The sequence below is a fragment of the Hyla sarda genome, chromosome 10 (genome assembly GCF_029499605.1).
Source record: "Hyla sarda isolate aHylSar1 chromosome 10, aHylSar1.hap1, whole genome shotgun sequence".
In the NCBI taxonomy this organism is placed as follows: domain Eukaryota; kingdom Metazoa; phylum Chordata; class Amphibia; order Anura; family Hylidae; genus Hyla; species Hyla sarda.
In genome coordinates this window covers 33,674,257-33,694,025 of record NC_079198.1, presented here as the reverse complement: position 1 = coordinate 33,694,025, position 19,769 = coordinate 33,674,257, and the positions used below count along the sequence as shown (strand labels likewise).

General features: G+C 40.6%; 1 long non-coding RNA gene across 1 annotated transcript; it reads left to right on the top strand.

Moving 5' to 3' along the window:
• The first annotated feature begins 1,061 nt into the window (after nt 1-1,061).
• LOC130294194 (uncharacterized) lies at nt 1,062-18,628 on the top strand. Its single transcript, XR_008848425.1, has 3 exons — nt 1,062-1,191; nt 13,523-13,587; nt 18,530-18,628. It is a non-coding gene; the product is annotated as an uncharacterized LOC130294194 (long non-coding RNA).
• The last annotated feature ends 1,141 nt before the right edge of the window (nt 18,629-19,769 follow it).

The following is a 19,769-nucleotide window of genomic DNA, read 5'->3' as shown; positions in this document are numbered from 1 at the left end:
ATACATTCAAAAAACGCATCGCAGAACACTTCTATAATATAAAAAGAGGATACGACAAACATACACTATCCGCCCACTACAAAGAATGCTGTCACATCAGAGGTACACAATATGCAACCATACAAACTGTACAACCAGAATGGAGGAGGGCAATTTTATATTAAAAAATGTCTAGAGTAGAATCCAAATTCATATATGAGATGGGAACCCTAGTTCCCAAGGGACTTAATGCTGAACATGAAATATTTGGTTTCATTTAGTTGGAGGCAGGTTTGGTTTAAAGTCGAGAGCCAGGCTGTTATCAGCACCTCGACTCCCCCCACACTATAACCTGACCTCCCCTAATAATATATAAGCACCACACCAACAATATATTAAGTCATATATTGTGAATACATGTAATAACTATGAATAGTTTAATTAACATGAAGTTCTCATGTCTAAATATGCAATATGATTATTTGGTTTTGTAAATTTTGTATGCAGTATATCATTGTATACCTAGACATATACCAGGTACACAAAAAAATGTTTTCAATATTTTTTAAACCATTTAAGCAACTGTCCCATTCTCCATTCCCATTCTCATTTATCAGCATGATACCTCATCTTTTCACATGTTAATCTTTGTATATGCAATATATCACAATTTTTTTAAACACACTTTTGATTCAATATATATATACATATATACACATTTATTTTTCTATGTTTCCTTGCTTCAATGTCGATGTACTACCAAGACTCGCCTCTAGACACCTGGACATGATGAAGGAAGTCTGGAGTTTCTCACACACCTAAATCAGAGATCTAATCAGTCAGAGATCCAACCATTCAAACACAAATGTGTTCCATAAATAGAACCTCAGAATCTCGGTCAAACAATGCTATTGAAAAACAGATTGAGTAAAATCTTGAAACGCGTCTAGCCTACAATATACAGCGATATATAGACATAACATTGATTGTTATACGGCCATATATCTAAGTTCACTTACAACTTCAGCACCTGCAAGTCTCAGCGTCCTCACCACACGTGGGAGACGCCGCTGTTTCCCTTGCAGCACGCCACTGCCTCTTTGCAAGATCCATCTCACGGCCGCCACCAAACCTCTCCCTCCCCAGGCATACAGACACTGGCGACCCCCAGAAGCAGCAGCGGCCAGACGTCTAAACAGAAAGCCGCATCGGGTAAGTGTGAGGGAGCTGTGGGACCCCATCCGGAGCGGTGAGAAACACAGAAGATACTGTGTATACTCATGGTCTACCTAAAAGGAAGACTTTCATGATACATAGTATCAAAACCATTTAACTATTCACCTCCACAGGAATCTAAGACATTAGTGAATAGAACTTACCAGTATTGTATAATACAACTACACTACAGAAAATACTTTTGGGGTATTTTAAAACTATTGCTGACTATCCCCTCTACCACTAACTATGCTAAATCTATGAACACAAAAGATATATTGGCCAGTTTAACATTGCATATTATAAGCTGTATATGTTCTTTTATATTCACCTTTTTATATTCATTTTTTATATATTTTATAAGTTTTATAAATATTCTTTAATGCTGTATGTACTATACATTTATCATCTCATCAGCATGTCTGCAAGGGCCCTGCAGACTGTGCCTACTACATACATGTATATTGATTATAAATAAATGTAATATATTTTTCACTATTATTCTGACAGATTATATATACGTATTCATATATAGAAATACCTAAGACCAGACTTGAGGACAGTGCCCCCCTTGTACATATTTTATTTGATTCAGGTTATATAGGATACATAACTTTACCACACCAGTACTCATCTGGCAATATATATATATTGTGTTTTTCCTTGTGCCTTGGTTTAGCTGCCCAATCCCGTTCACATCTATTTTTAAAGATAGTTTGAGCTTGTTTGGTGCTTATTTGCTATACCAGATGTTATAAAATGGACAGCCTGGTCCTGGCATTGTGAAAGCAGAAATTAACCTATATCAGTAGTATTTTTTATTTAAAACCAGTCTGCAACAGATAAAAGGGACTGCCCCGAAACCTTTCAGTGGCTCTTTGTCTCATGGTTGGAATAAAAATAATACCCTGATACCTCAGACCATACTGTATACTGTGTACTCTGAATTTGTGTGTGCAGTATCTATAGTATGAAGTTTGCTTGCAAGTAATACACTTTAATATATGATTTCTTATATAAAAAAAATTGTTATATTTGTTATATAAAAAAATAATACTTTAAGAGGTTTTCTACTTTACATGAGGTGAAAATGGGATGTGTTTTTTACTTTTTACCTATTATATCTAAGCCAGGACCATGACGGAGTATGGAATACACAACCATATTGAGGGGGATTTCCTAAGCCTGGGTTTCCCCTCTTTGGAAGCAGTTTTCAGTGTGCGATTTTCCATGTAATCTTAGCATTTCTCTTCCATAGAAGACCATGGGAGAGAAAAAAGCACATCCATAAACATTAGAACACTGATTTCTCACACAAAAAAATTCATAATCATGAACCGTCCCTCTATCCATCTGACACTATGTTATACTCACAACCGATCTGAGCCTAAACCCTACGCCATTTCGCTCACTTCCTCAGGGGGTTTGTTAGGGAGGTAAAAGTATAGTATATATATAGAGAAACTCAACCAATCAAATCAGAGTTTATCCACATTACTTATTAAATACAGCTGAACACTGCTGTGTTCGTATGTTCAGGTCATCTGCACCATCTTGGAATCCACTGCGCATGTGTGTGTCAACGCAATGACGTGTGCGCACCTCCTTCATCCCATCTAAGGTGGGCGCATGCGCAGTGAGGACCAGAAGCTGGCGTAAACACCGGACTTTGATGCATGCGCAATAATACCATGGGACTTAGTATATAATTGTTAAATTGGCAGACATTGAGACCAAGGACAAACAATTTGAAAAAAACAAGCCACAATTGCAAGTCACAAGTGCAAAAGTGCTGCAAGCAGTGATCACACACAAATAACATACTAATAGACACATATATAAATTATCATTAATATCAGTGTGAACACGGTCCACCAAAGCATGGTGGTACCGAGACCACACTGTGGTGAATTAAAATGCTGCGTTGTAAAAATATGAGGTGTTAAATACATAATGTAATAATTACCAAAAGTGTACAGTAATAGAAGGTACAATACTAACAACCCATAGGGGTGGTGCATGTAATAATAACGTTTTAAGTAGGTGAAAAATGATTCATACGTGTAAGTGTACTAACCCTATGATAAAGATAAGTAATATACCATTGGGGCCAACAATAGCTTAAATCGCATGGAATAATGTAAACTAGTTAAAGTGTAGCCTAATAGTATCCTTAGTCGGATGTAGATATACTGATGTAATTCCAAGTCCGCGAGAATTCTGATCTCTGTGGATAAAAAGAAGAAAACAAGAAGAAAGCAAAAATACAGAGACCAAGAGAGAGAAAAAGAAAGAAAAAGAAAAGGAAGACCAAAAAGAGAACAAGATTTAAAAGACAATTAGTCGTGATAAAACCATAAAAATATATAAACCCAAACCAAAGACAATACAACAAACCAATTGTTGAATCGTTACCATCATACCTACAAAATACAACTGATATTTTAAAGGAAAACTGTCATATGTTTTCTCCCGCACTATCCACCGGTACCGGATGCGCTGCGCCATTTGCCCGTTATAGGAGTTTTTCTGTATATTTAAATTAGCTGCTGCAAGCAGTGATCACACACAAATAACATACTAATAGACACATATATAAATTATCATTAATATCAGTGTGAACACGGTCCACCAAAGCATGGTGGTACCGAGACCACACTGTGGTGAATTAAAATGCTGCGTTGTAAAAATATGAGGTGTTAAATACATAATGTAATAATTACCAAAAGTGTACAGTAATAGAAGGTACAATACTAACAACCCATAGGGGTGGTGCATGTAATAATAACGTTTTAAGTAGGTGAAAAATGATTCATACGTGTAAGTGTACTAACCCTATGATAAAGATAAGTAATATACCATTGGGGCCAACAATAGCTTAAATCGCATGGAATAATGTAAACTAGTTAAAGTGTAGCCTAATAGTATCCTTAGTCGGATGTAGATATACTGATGTAATTCCAAGTCCGCGAGAATTCTGATCTCTGTGGATAAAAAGAAGAAAACAAGAAGAAAGCAAAAATACAGAGACCAAGAGAGAGAAAAAGAAAGAAAAAGAAAAGGAAAACCAAAAAGAGAACAAGATTTAAAAGACAATTAGTCGTGATAAAACCATAAAAATATATAAACCCAAACCAAAGACAATACAACAAACCAATTGTTGAATCGTTACCATCATACCTACAAAATACAACTGATATTTTAAAGGAAAACTGTCATATGTTTTCTCCCGCACTATCCACCGGTACCGGATGCGCTGCGCCATTTGCCCGTTATAGGAGTTTTTCTGTATATTTAAATTAGCTGCTGCAAGCAGTGATCACACACAAATAACATACTAATAGACACATATATAAATTATCATTAATATCAGTGTGAACACGGTCCACCAAAGCATGGTGGTACCGAGACCACACTGTGGTGAATTAAAATGCTGCGTTGTAAAAATATGAGGTGTTAAATACATAATGTAATAATTACCAAAAGTGTACAGTAATAGAAGGTACAATACTAACAACCCATAGGGGTGGTGCATGTAATAATAACGTTTTAAGTAGGTGAAAAATGATTCATACGTGTAAGTGTACTAACCCTATGATAAAGATAAGTAATATACCATTGGGGCCAACAATAGCTTAAATCGCATGGAATAATGTAAACTAGTTAAAGTGTAGCCTAATAGTATCCTTAGTCGGATGTAGATATACTGATGTAATTCCAAGTCCGCGAGAATTCTGATCTCTGTGGATAAAAAGAAGAAAACAAGAAGAAAGCAAAAATACAGAGACCAAGAGAGAGAAAAAGAAAGAAAAAGAAAAGGAAGACCAAAAAGAGAACAAGATTTAAAAGACAATTAGTCGTGATAAAACCATAAAAATATATAAACCCAAACCAAAGACAATACAACAAACCAATTGTTGAATCGTTACCATCATACCTACAAAATACAACTGATATTTTAAAGGAAAACTGTCATATGTTTTCTCCCGCACTATCCACCGGTACCGGATGCGCTGCGCCATTTGCCCGTTATAGGAGTTTTTCTGTATATTTAAATTAGCTGCTAACTGGCACAGGCGGGGTTACTGCCATCATCTGGCACTGTAACATAACCGCCGCCCGGCCCGCAGCACCGCCCGGCTAATGAATATTCAGATAATGTCTTACACTCTCCTTCTCATCCCGGCCGATACTGTGCATGTGCGTGATTTCCTACTATACCCGTAAGCGGTCTTCAGCGCTGCTTCATTAGTCCGGAGCAGTGCTGGAGTAAATCCCACACAGTAGTACAGTACCGCCTACAAAAAAAGTACAGTGCCGCCTACAAAAAATCTAAATAGACAAAATCACAAGGTCCAGATGGCATTCACCCACGTGTTCTAAATTAATTAAGTAATGTAATAGACAGACCCCTATTTTTAATATTCAGGGATTCTATAGGGACAGGGACTGTTCCCCAGGAATGGCGCATGACAAATGTGGTGCCAATATTTAAAAAGGGGTCAAAAAGTGACCCCGGGAATTATAGACCTGTTCGTTTAACCTCCGTTGTATGTAAATTGTTTGAGGGTTTTCTAAGGGATGCTATTTTGGAGTATCTTGATAAAAATAAATGTATGACTCCATATCAGCATGGCTTTATGAGGGATCGGTCCGGTCAAACTAACCTGATCAGCTTTTATGAGGAGGTAAGCTCCAGACTGGACCAGGGGGAATCGCTGGATGTCGTGTATCTGGATTTTTCCAAAGCATTTGATACGGTTCCTCATAAAAGGTTGGTGCATAAAATGAGAAGGATTGGGCTGGGGGAGAATGTGTGTAATTGGGTAAGTAACTGGCTCAGTGATAGGAAACAGAGGGTGGTTATTAATGGTACTTATTCTGATTGGGTGACTGTTACTAGTGGGGTACCACAGGGGTCCGTCTTGGGTCCTGTCCTATTTAATATATTCATTAATGACCTTGAAGAGGGGTTGAATAGCAATCTTTGCAGATGATACTAAACTCTGTCAAGCGGTAAACACTATAGAGGACAGTGCACTGTTACAAATGGTTCTGGATAGGTTGAAGGTTGAAGGTTTGGGCTGGGAAGTGGTAGATGAGGTTCAACACTGATAAATGTAAGGTAATGCACATGGGGAAGAAAAATCTGGGATTATGTATTAAATGGAAAAACATTTGGGACGACTGACATGGAAAAGGACTTAGGAGTCTTAGGTAATAGTAAATTTAGCTGTAGTAACCAGTGTCGGGCAGCTGCTGCCAAGGCAAATAAAATCATGGGGTGCATCAACAGGGGCATAGATGCCCACAACAAGGAAATAATTCTACCGCTTTACAAATCACTAGTCAGACCACACATAGAATACTGTGTACAGTACTGGGCACCAGTGTACAAGAAAGATATAGTGGAGCTGGAGAGGGTTTGAACCAGGGTAATACGTACCCAGAAAGATTACAGTATTAGAGTTATTTTGTTTAGAAAAAATAAGGCTTAGGGGAGACTTAATAACTATGTATAAATATATCAGGGGACCGTACAGAGATCTCTCCCATGATCTATTTAAACCCAGGACTGTATCTTAAACAAGGGGTCATCCTCTATGTCTAGATGAAAGAAGGTTTCTACACCAGCACAGACAGGGCTTCTCTACTGTAAAAGCAGTGAGACTGTGGAATTCTCTGCCTGAGGAGGTGGTCATGGTGAACTCTGTAAAAGAGTTCAAAAAGGGTCTGGGAAGGAATTTTTACCTCTAGTATGAGGGCTTTTTGCCTTCCTCTGGATAAACTCAGTAGGGACTCATTAGGGATATAGGTTGAACTTGATGGACTCTGGTCTTTTTTCAACCTTATGAACTATGTTACTATGTTAAAGCCACAGTTTAGAGCTATGAGCCCCCCAAATAAAAGATGGCAGAAGAGAGTCCAGGGATAGAAAGAAGGAGGCCGGTACTGGGTTAGAAGAGTGCTCCAGTAAGTAACTTAGGTATAAACTTAGGTGGAACTATAATTTTATGCAAATATTTCTCCCCGATAATGCCAAAAGTAAGGTGCACCACACCCTGAACCCTATGAATAAAAATTCCCAGGTATTTAAAATGTATAAACACTGATAGCCCATACAGAGAACCCAAGTCGCAAAGGCATGTAGGTAGACTTTGTTCAATTTATTCATAAAGCAAACTAATCCCCGAAACGATCAATCACAGCTATGGCCCAGGACATAAGGATCATGAGACATAAAGAGACCGAGACAGTTCTCTCTCTCACTCAGGAATATACCATGGTAGTCAGGATTTTGCCAGAGAAGAAGAGCCAGGGGCTCCACCACCACCACAAACAGGAGCACCTCTGGCGCATTCCCCTACCCAGCCCAAAGGATTAAGAGGAGAGGCCATTCACTAGCCCTCAGGCCCAGGGGAGGGGTTTCACCATCATCACAGATGGGGATTCTTTACTGTAAGAGCAGTGAGTCTATGGAACTCTCTGCCACATAATGTTGTGATGGCTGACTCAATAAACAGGTTCGAGGGGCTTGAAAGTTTTTTGGGGGAAAAATATACTATAACAAGTTATGGATACTAGATTTATATGGATAGAATGTTGATCCGGGGATTTATTCTGATCGCCATATTGGAGGAGGAAAGGAATTTTTCCTCTGTCATGAGGCAATTGGCATAAGCCTGATGGGGGTTTCAGGGTAAACTTGATCGACTGTCTTTTTTTCAACCTAATAAACTATGAAACTATGTCAATTGGCTCTGGGCCAGACAATTATGTCTCTGTTCATGAGGATTCCGGTAGAACATATTTTTGCATAAAAATATACTAAAATTTTAAATCACAAAATAGAAACATTTATAGGAAACACATTGAATTTAAGGGGTACTCTGGCTATGTCAGCCTGTTCACCCACACTGATCCCAATACACTGGGTTATAGTGTGAGCGAACAATACTTAAATATGTCCAGTAGGTCCTGAAATATGTCCCCTAGAAGATCCTCTGCTCAGTGATTCGCGGACAGGAGGCTGGGCTCCGCCCACTTACTTTAGATATTCATGTTCTGTGGTTCCATATTCTAGTGAAGTGGACTCACAAACAATGAATATGTAAATTGAGTGGGACGAGCCCCTCCCCTTATATCCTAGTGAAGTGGTGTCACAGACAATTAATATGTAAATTGAGTGGGTGGATACCCTCCCCCCCATATCCTAGTGAAGTGGAGTTACAGACAATGAATATGTAAATTGAGTGGGCAGAGCCCCACCTCCTGTGTGCGATTCACTGAATTTGGCAGAGGATCTTCTGGGGGACATATCTCAGGACCTACTGGACATATTTAAGTAAGTGACCCCTCGTTGGACTCCTGTTCAGCCACACTATAACCCGGTGTATTGGGTGTAGTGTGGGTGAAAAGGCTGACAGTTTTCCTTTAATATGCCCATTCTGTCTTTTATTAAAAAAAATAAAAAAAAATAAACCTTTACCTACCTCCAGTGCTCCCCCAGTGCCTCTTGCATCCTGCTCACTGCTACCAGTGCAATAAGAGAGTTAGAGCTATGCTGGTGGGATCAAATCAGTAGAGCCATGCTTGGGGCCAGAAATGAGAGGAGAAGAAATGATGGGGACTATGAATGAGATTACCATTCGGTGCTTTATGGACTTTTTCCTGGGGTTCACGACGTGGAGGCCATCCAGGAGGCCTGGCGCCTCATGAACTGTTTAAAGGACGCTATATGGTTTGCCAGGAACCACCTTATCTTCAACAGGGAGGACATGTCTGTCCGGGACTGCCGCAGATTGCCTGCTTAGAAACTATAACATCTGGGACAGTCCGGACGTCGATGAAGAAGAGGACTAAAGCCCCTCTACTTCCCCACCTCCCCACACATTTGCTGAGTAGTTTGGCCCTGTGATCCACCCCTCCCTACCAGCATAGACCCAACACCCTTCCCCGATCACAGATTGTAATGCATTGATTTCTTTTACTTTGTATTTCGATAATGAGCGATGGAGCCGAATGTTAGTGCAGCATGTGGTATAGTGTATAGCGAAGGTAACCTGTGCTGTATATTGTACTGTCATGCTCTGTATGATTGTAATTTATTGTATGATGTGTAATGATGTGTGATGTATGGTTAACCAAGCTCTTTCAATAAACTATGAATGAGATAGTGATCTATGATGAGATGGGAAGCCATGCTGAGAACTAAAAGAATAAAATCGGAAACTATGCTGGGGTCTAGGAATTAGATAGGGAGCCATGATAGAGACCTGTAATTAGATGATGAGCTATGCTGGGAAGTAAGAATGAGATGGGAAACCATGGAGAATAGAAATCAGACAGGAAGCAAAGCTGTGGGACAGAAATGATTTGAGAAGCCATGTTGGGGGCCTGGAATAAGATGGGAAGTCATGTTGATGACTCAAAATAAAATTAGGAGCCAATCTGGGTCTAGGAAAGAGGTGGGAGCTATACTAGAGACTAGGAATGAGGGGGTGAGCTATACTTTAGGGCCATGAATGAGAGAGCATACCATACTGGGGAACTGGAATATGATACAATCCCCCTCTGATACCCCTGTGCCATTTCAACCCCCTCTCCCGATCCCCCTGTGCTATTTCAATTCCCCTTTCCCCTCTGATCCCCTGTGCCATTTCATCCCCTACCAGAAGGGGGGTCGATTGAAATTGCACAGAGGGAATCAGACAGGGGAAATTGAAATGGTACAGAAGAGGGGGGGTGGAAATTTAAATGGTAAAGGGGGGATCAGCAATGGAGGGCACTGGAAAAATGCAGACTCTAACATGTTTGTCCCACAGATGCTGAAGATATGAAGATTTGGCTGGAAGAAGACATCATAACAGTATGAGCCAGATTGAGAATAAAAGGAAAGAGGACGCCACTGATCAGAAAAGATGTATTTGTGAGCCCGTAAATATAATTTTATCACTTATATGGTATACAGATCTTTATATAGCTGGTATATACCTCTATATGGTCCTGTATATAATCACATACAGTGGTCCCTCAACATACAATGGTAATTTGTTCCAAATGAACCATCGTTAGTATGTTGAGGGATCCGTGCAATGAAAAGAAAAGGAAGTTATACTCACCTGTCCCCGAGGCTCCGGACTGTCACTGCTGCCCTGCATGTTGCTCTCCATCGCTGTCGCCGCGTCCCCTGGGTGTACCCGCTGCTCCGGAACTTCTCTGCTGCCTGGGATCGTCGCTCTTCATCGCCGTCATCACGTCGCTGCGCACGCCGCTCCTATTGGATGACGGGACAGTGTGCGTGGCGATGTGATGACGACGAAGGAGAGCTGGGGATCCTGAAGAGAACAGCCCGGAGCGCCGGGGGCAGGTGAGTGACCATCACCGGACCACACAGGGCACCTTAAACGGCTATCCGGGGGCAGCTGGAGCAGTCTGCGCTGCCGGATAGCTGTTTATGCGATGGCCCCGACATACAAAAGCATTGTATGCTGATGCTGCCTTCAACATGCGATGGCCTCTGAGAGGCCATCGTATGTTGAAATTATCGTATGTCGGGGCCATCGTAGGTTGGGGGGTCACTGTATATGATGTACAGAACCTGTGTACAACTGGTATATGCACTATATGGTCACTGTATTTGAGGGGGTGAGGTAGTTGGGGAATATTGGTTTATATATAGTGGATTATATAGTGGATTTTATTTAATAACAGTAACATAGTTACATAGTTCATAAGGTTTAAAAAAGACCAGAGTCCATCAAGTTCAACCTATAAGCCTAATGAGTCCCTACTGAGTTGATCCAGAGGAAGGCAAAAAAAACCTCATACAAGAGGTAAATATTCCTTCCTACCCCAAATATGGCAATCAGAATAGACCCCTGGATCAACCTTCTGTCCCTATATATCTAGAATCCATAATCTGTAATGTTATTATTCTCCAAAAATGCATCCAGGCCTCTTTTAAATTCTTTTTACCGAGTTAATCATGACCACCTCCTCAGGCAGAGAGTTCCACAGTCTCACTGCTCATACAGTAAAGAATCCCCATCTGTGCTGGTGTAGAAACCTTCTTTCCTCTAAACATAGAGGATGCCCCCTTGTTATAGATACAGTCCTGGGTATAAATAGCTCATGGGAGAGATCTCTGTACGGTCCCCTGATATATTTATACATAGTTATAAGGTCGCCCCTAAGCCTTCTTTTTTCTAAACTAAATAACCCTAATTCTGATAATCTTTCTGGGTACCGATGTCCTCCCATTCCCGCGTATTACCCTGGTTGCCCGTCTTTGAACCCTCTCCAGCTCCACTATATCTTTCTTGTACACTGGTGCCCAGTACTGTACACAGTATTCTATGTGTGGTCTGACTAGTTATTTGTACAGCGGTAGAATTATTTCCTTGTTGTGGGCATCTATGCCCCTATTGATGCACCCCATGATTTTATTTGTCTTGGCAGCAGCTGCCCAACACTGGTAACTACAGTTAAATTTACTGTTAACTGTGACTCCCAAGTCCTTTTCCACGTTAGTCGTCCCAAGTGTGCTCCCATTTAATACATAATCCAAGCCCTGATTTTTCTTCCCCATGTGCATTACCTTACATTTATCAGTGTTGAACCTCATCTGCTACTACCCAGCCCAAATCTCCAACCTATCCAGATCCATTTGTAACAGTGCACTGTCCTCTATTGTGTTTACCGCTTTACAGAATTTAGCATCATCTGCAAAGATTGCTACTTTACTATTCAACCCCTCTACAAGGTCATTAATAAATATATTAAATAAAACAGGACCCAAGACAAGACCCCACTAGTAACAGTCACCCAATCAGAATAAGTACCATTAATAACCACCCTCTGTTTCCTATCACTGAGCCAGGTACTTACCCACATTCTCCCCCAGCCCAATCCTTCTGATTTTATGCACCAACCTTTTATGTGGAACCGTATCAAATGCTTTGGAAAAATCCAGATACACGACATCCAGCGATTCCCCCTGGTCCAGTCTGGAGCTTACCTCCTCATAAAAGCTAATAAGGTTAGTTTGACAGGACCGATCCCTCATAAAGCCATGCTGATATGGAGTCATACATTTATTTTTATCAAGATACTCCAAAATAGCATCCCTTAGAAAACCCTCAAACAATTTACATACAACGGAGGTTAAACGAACAGGTCTATAATACCCGGGGTCACTTTTTGACCCCTTTTTAAATATTGGCACCACATTTGCCATCCGCCAGTCCTGGGGAACTGTCCCTGTTACTATAGAGTCCCTGAATATTAATAATAGGGGTCTGTCTATTACATTACTTAATTCCACTTAACACCAAGGTGAATGCCTTCTGGACCTGGTGATTTGTCTATTTAGATTTTTTGTAGGTGGCACTATACTTCTTCCTGGGTTATACAGGTGACCTGTATTTCTACCGGGGTTAGACAGGTGACCTGTATTGGGGAGTTTACTGTGATGTTCCAGTACAGGACATGGTCCTGCACTACCTTTAGGCCCTGCCAGGTTTAATCCCTCAGTGCTCAGTGACCTGGGGGCTCCCCTGCAAGGTCTCCCCCTGTTGATTTTATAAAGGTGTGTGTATCACTTTAATGCCTAGTCAGTATCCTTATGTATAGGTAGTACAAAGGACCTGTAGGAGGTTAACCTATGACCCACAGCTTGACCAATGCGCTTAAGTCCAGCCCCCCACTATATAAAGGGGTGGCCATTACTATTCTGTCTCTTAGCACTTACCACCAGCTACCTTACTGAGCTCAGCTACCAGAGAACTCAGGGCAAGTGATCAGCATCTCGAAGGCCACAAAGCTACATTCTCTCCAATAAGTCTCAAGTCTATGTCTGTTGTCACTGAAACTGGTTAAGTCCTGCACATAGTCAAGTCAAGTCTAATTTCAAGTCAAGCTTATTACAAGTATATTGGTCCAGCAAGCTGTAAGGTCCTCTGGGTCCTGGCCACCTCTCTGGGAATTCTGGCCTTAGCTGTGAAGATAATTGCACCTTTCTTCTACTCAGTAAAGCATCCATTTGACCATAACTGGTTGTGGATTCTCAATTCACTCCTAGCAATGGGGATAGCGGAGAATCCGGGCATATAGTGTTCCGCAGTCCGAAAACCACACTTGTGTCACGGACACTAGGGGTTAATACCATCCAGCCCCCGGGGTAATACCATCTGATCCCACCAACCTACACCGCTACCCCCGTGGTCCCGCCATTCACCTGGTGGTCCACCGCATTACCTTATCTTGCAGTATTTCACCTGGCATTTCATCTTTTATAAAGGGTCAACATTTGTTACCTTTTTAACAGTACGATGGAAGGCGACATCCAGGGCAGCGGTGACGAGCGGTGACGGTCCGGAGCGGCGGGGACAGGTGAGTACAACTTAATATACCAGTGGTCTTCAACCTCCGGACCTCCAGATGTTGCAAAACTACAACTCCCAGCATGCCCGGACAGCCAACGGCTGTCCGGGCATGCTGGGTGTTGTAGTTTTGCTACATCTGGAGGTCCGCAGGTTGTAGACCACTGTCCTATACTTTACATTGCACGGATCCCTCAACATACGATGGTTTCAACAAACGATGGTCCGTTTGGAACGGATTACCATCGTATGTTGAGGGACCACAGTATATATATATATATATTATATATGTGTATATATATATATATATATGTATATTTTATATATATATATATATATATATATATATATATATATAGACATATATTCAAAATGTTATTGTTCCCCCCCAAAAATGTGTTTTTGAACTTTTGTAGAAAATTGAAAAATTGCTTTTAATAATATAAGCCTTCTAATGTCGTAAAAAAGTAAAAGAATGTTTAACAAATTATGCCAACATAAAGTAGACATGTTGAGGATGTGAATTAATAACTACATTTATTTGGCATGACTAATTCTCTTACAAGTAGAGAGTTTCAAACATAGAGAAATGAACATTTCTCACATTTTTCACAATATTTTAGAGTTATTCACAAAAATCGGTTCATGTATCAACAAAAAATTTACCACTAATATAAAGTACAATATGTCTCGAAAAAAACTATCTCTGAATCACTTTGCCAGGTAAAAGCAGTTCAAAGTTATTACCACTTAAAGAGACACATGTCAGATATAAAAAAAACGGACTGGGTCATGAATGCCAAAACTAGCTGGGTCATGAAGGGGTTAAGGCTTTGAGGTGCAGTAGGTGTCTTGGTAGATCAATGTTTATGAAACTATTCTAGCATGTAAATTTAAAATATTTCACACCTGAAACTTTCTCTTAACTGCCTTGCTTGATTAGTCATAAAAGAACAGCTTTACACCAGGTTAGGCAGCAAAAGAAGTCACTGAAAAAAAAAACTAATACTAAATATTAAAGCAAGGCTCCTCAGATTCCAATAATTTATTGCAGCTTGTTCATATGCCTAAACTTAGCTACCTAAAAACAATATAAGTATGCATATTCTTCATCTATTTACACTCCACAAACTGTTCTGAATGCTGGAGCCGGCGCCGGGAGCTTGTGACATCATAGCCCCACCCCTTCATGACATCACGTCCTGCCCCCTCAATGCAAGGCTTTGGGAGGGGGCGTGACCATTGTCTACAGAGGTAAAGAAGCTGGGTGACAAGATATTTCCTATTGTATTGTTGCGCTTGGCAACAAATCTACAACCATCCTGCAAGCAAAAAAAGGATTCCCTTTACACTAGTGATAACCCCACTCTGAAAGGGAATACTATGACATGACAAAAGAAAGCGTTTACCAGGGTTCACAAAATATTAAACTTTATTGAAGAGAATAAAATCTACTTAAAAAAAGACATGACAATTCCTGAAAACAGGAGTCAAAAGAGATTTAAACCAGCATGACTCTGGACCATTAGTAAAAGCTCATAACAAAAATGAGAGGATTTTACATAATATAAGTGCAAGTTCATATAATAATTATATATATATAGTAAAAAAGACAATGTAATAGTATATATATAAATACCCAGTGGTTTACAAAAGAAGTGAGGAATGAGTCCTAACAGCCCAACGTTTTGCCAGCGGGACTGGCTTCTTCCGGGGCAATACAAGACTTTGAGAGGGGCGTGACCGTTGTCTACAGAGGTGAAGAAGCTGGGTGACAAGATATTTCCTATTGTGTTGTTCTTGGCAACAAATCTACAACCATCCTGCAAGATAGACTCCAGGACACTATCTTCACATAGAATCGGTAAATATCTATTCACTATGTTTTTAATGTTGGTAAACTGTTTACTATATTGCGTGGAGATAGTGGGCGGACATTTGGAACTTTCAGTATGTTTGCCCTATATTCCATTGCCTTCCAAAATCGCATAAAGGCCTATTCACTCCGCCACTAAGACCGATAGTAGTGGGCATTGGGTACGCTACAGAAAGGTTGTCATCCTGGCTTGACAATTTATTACAGCCCTTGGTCACCAGGATCCCAGGATATATTCGGGATACAGAAGGACTTTTCAATATCATGGATGAATTCCAATGGTATCCGGATATGTCCCGGGTGACTTTTGATGTTATTTCTTTGTACGGTTGTATACCACACAATAGAGCCCTTTTTATGTTACAGTACCATATGGACAAATATAGTAATTTTTCCAGAGACCTTAAACACTATATTTTGGATGTCACTCAATTTTTACTTACTAACAATTTTTTCAGGTTCAATGCGTCTTTCCTCCTCCAGATGAGGAGTTGTCTGATGGGGGCCAAATTTTTGCCCTCATTGGCCAACCTCTACATTTCGTGGTGGGAGGAGAGATGCATCTTCACCCCGAATAACCCCTTTCTCCAACACATCGCCTGGTATGGGCGTTATATTGATGATGTCCTGGCGGTGTGGTGAGAGGTTAGGGATCAAAATATTCAGACAGCCTTTTTGAGCTATGTTAACAATAATGAAGATAACCTAGATTTCACTATGCAGTCAGATCCCGTTTCCATTTCACTTTGATAATTTAAGTAATAATACAGTTGATACTACTCTTTACAGAAAGAAAATCTCCGGTAACTCTTTACTCCATGCTAAAAGTTCACACCAAAACCACACTATAAATAATTTATCTTGGGGGAGTTTACCAGAGCTTGACATTTGTTCTCCTCTGAAGAGTCCTTCACGAAAGAATGTCACATTATCGAAAGCAGGTGGAGGAAAAGGGGTTATCCCCAGGGAATTGTACAAAGAGCTAGAAACAGAGTGAAAAACAGACCCAGATCCAATTTACTCAGAGAACGCAACCAACATCTAAACTCACAACATCCTGAAAGTTCCAAATGTCCGCCCACTATCTCCACACAATATACTGTAGTAAACGGTTTACCAACATTAAAAACATTGTGAATAGATATTTACCGATTCTATGTGAAGATAGTGTCCTGGAGTCTATCTTGCAGAATGGTTGTAGAGTGGTTGCCAAGCGCAACAACACAACTGGAAATATCTTGTCACACAGCCTCTTTACCTCTGTAGACAACAGTGGTCAGAGGATGAATAAAAACTGGTTACGTCACCAGGGCAATGTTCCCTGTGGACATACCAGATGCGCAATATGCAAATACATGCATAAAACTTCCATAGGAACATCTAGAGTTACGAAACAATCATTCAATATTCGATCTCATATTTCCTGTACAACCACGCAAGTGGTATACTGTATCACATGCACAATATGTGCCAAACAATATGTAGGCTCTACTTGTAGATCATTAAAGAAAAGAATATCTGAACATATTGCTGGTTCCCGAATTACTACAAATAGAAAGGCATGTTCGGGTGCGTCAAAACATTTTGGAGAACATCATGAAGGATCTGTGGCTTCACTCAATGTAATTGCTATAGAACATGTTTCAAGACCCATTGGAGGGGGAAACTGGGTTAAGAAACGTCATGCCCTGCCGGTTTTCTGGATCCTTAAAATGGACACCAGGATGCTCTGGGGCATGAATTACCGTTCCGATATTATGTATTTTTATTAACTGTTTTACATTGTGGTACATACATACAATCCATTCATGTTTATTTTGGTTAGAATCCCTTTTTTGTTCTGCGATCATAATCAATGATGGTATAATGTGAATTAGGCCATAAGGATCCACTTTTGTACACGTTTTTTTTCATAACTATATGCAGTAACAATACCACCATTATTGATCCGGAGCTCAATAGTGAGAGACATATTGTCAGATTTTGATATCTTATGGTTCACGTGACAATCCCCGCTATTTAAATAGTATTCATTTTTATGTGCAACTATATACTTGCTATTCATTATAATGCATTTTTTCCATATATATTTTTTTCTTATTTTTTATTTACTTTCACATATGTGTGTGATTTTTGTATGCCCCTATTCACACATACGTTTTTGTATTCTGCTTGTATGCAGATAAAGGTTTTTCCATTTGACTCTTATGGATCATGACAACATACAGGAAGTTAACAACTACGATCTTGTGCCTGGGAGGCTGCTTTCTACAGGTGGTGTTTCCTTTGGATTTCTGATTAGGAGGGCAGTGCTACTACAGCCAAGTGTATTTATTTGTTACCTAAGGTTCATTTGCTTTATGCCTTGATAAAGGTTATACGAAACACGTTGGTTGGTTTTTACTTGCACTGCCTATGTGATTTTATCTCTATGGATTAACAATAAAGAAGGTTGATATTTTTATACTCCGGAGTGCTGGACTATCTTGGGGGATTTTCCCATTTGTTCCTCATCTTATGGTGCACATGCACTTGGAGCACAGCCCACTGGATACTTCTATATGGAGAGGTGGTGAGCTGTATTTATCTTTTTCTATTTTCATTACTATCAATAAACAGTGCTTCTTCAACACAAACAGTACACATCTTTAGAAAGGGAATGAGAAGTGTGGAACACCAACAATTCCTCCATCCCCCATATTAAACTTGACCCTGTAGCTTGCATTTCATTTTACATATTACTTAAAGGAGTACTCTGCCCCTAGACATCTTATCCCCTATCCAAAGGATAGAAGATAAGATGTCTTATTGCAGAGGTCCCGCAATCATGGGATCCATGCGATCTTCATGCAGCATCGGCATTTTAAACAGTATGTTAAAATCAGAGCAACGTTTCGGCAGTAGTAGCCTTTATCAAGCATGCTTGATAAAGGCTACTACTGCCGAAACGTTGCTCTGATTTTTGGATAATAAAGACAACCCAGCTTTTTAAAGATCCGTGACCTGACTGGTGCTGTGTTTCTTGGATTTCGTATATTAATACTGATATATTTATATGTCATTTCTAATGCTGAAGGAAAAAGATATCTGTTGAACTATGCACCACTTTCCTGAGTTTGCTATCTGCTCGTGACTGAATAACCTTGGATCAACGCCAGAAGGCCCAAGATGGAAGAATTAATGGACACTAGATATGCTAATATATACGGACACAATAATCGAACAACCAATCAAAATGTAATATGCTAATTGTGATGTCATAACTAACCTCCTTCTTTGTACAATGTAAAAAACCAAAAGTACTTCCTTAATTAAACAGAAACTCTTTGAGAACGCTCTCTGGGAACATGTTCTGAGTTTCCTGCTGAGAATTTTTTTTTAATACCAACATATTGTCTGATGTGACTCTCTTGAGCTGGCCCTCAGCGATAAGCAGCAGTGGTCAATCACATTTTAATGCCTCACCTTGGCTCGATCCTTGATAACGTCACGTCCCCAGACCCGGAAACCCGGAGAAAGGGCCGTTTGAAGGAATTTGGGGGCCCAAAGCAAAATGGACATGGAGGCCCCCCCCCCCCTTGATGTTCACGCACATCACGCTCTAGGGCTGGCGTCAGGACGTAGTATCGCCGGCCCTTGAATGCTGGGAGCGCGACTTGAGCGAACGTCGATACAAGGCCCCCACATTAGGTGCAGCACAGTTCCCCCCACGTTAGGTGTGGCACAGTTCCCCCCACGTTAGGTGCGGCACAGTTCCCCCACGTTAGGTGCGGCACAGTCCCCCCCCCCCACGTTAGGTGCGGCACAATTCCCCCCACATTAGGTGCAGCACAGTTTCCCCCACATTAGGTGCAGCAGAGTTCTCCCACATTAGGTGCAGCAGAGTTCTCCCACATTAGGTGCAGCAGAGTTCTCCCCACATTAGGCTAGCAGTGTTCCCCCACATTAGGTGCAGTATAGTTCCCCCACATTAGGTGCAGTATAGTCCCCCACATTATGTGCAGTATAGCTCCCCACATTAGGTGTAGTATAGTCCCTCTTATTAGGTGCAGTATAGTTTCCCCACATTAGGCAGTATAGTTCCCCACATTAGGCAGTATAGTTCCCCACATTAGGCAGTATAGTTCCCCACATTAGGTGCTGTACAGTTCCCCAACATTAGGCTGTAGTTCTCCCACATTAGGTGCAGTATAGTTCCCCCACATTAGGTGCAGTATAGTCCCCCACATTATGTGCAGTATAGCTCCCCACATTAGGTGTAGTATAGTCCCTCTTATTAGGTGCAGTATAGTTTCCCCACATTAGGCAGTATAGTT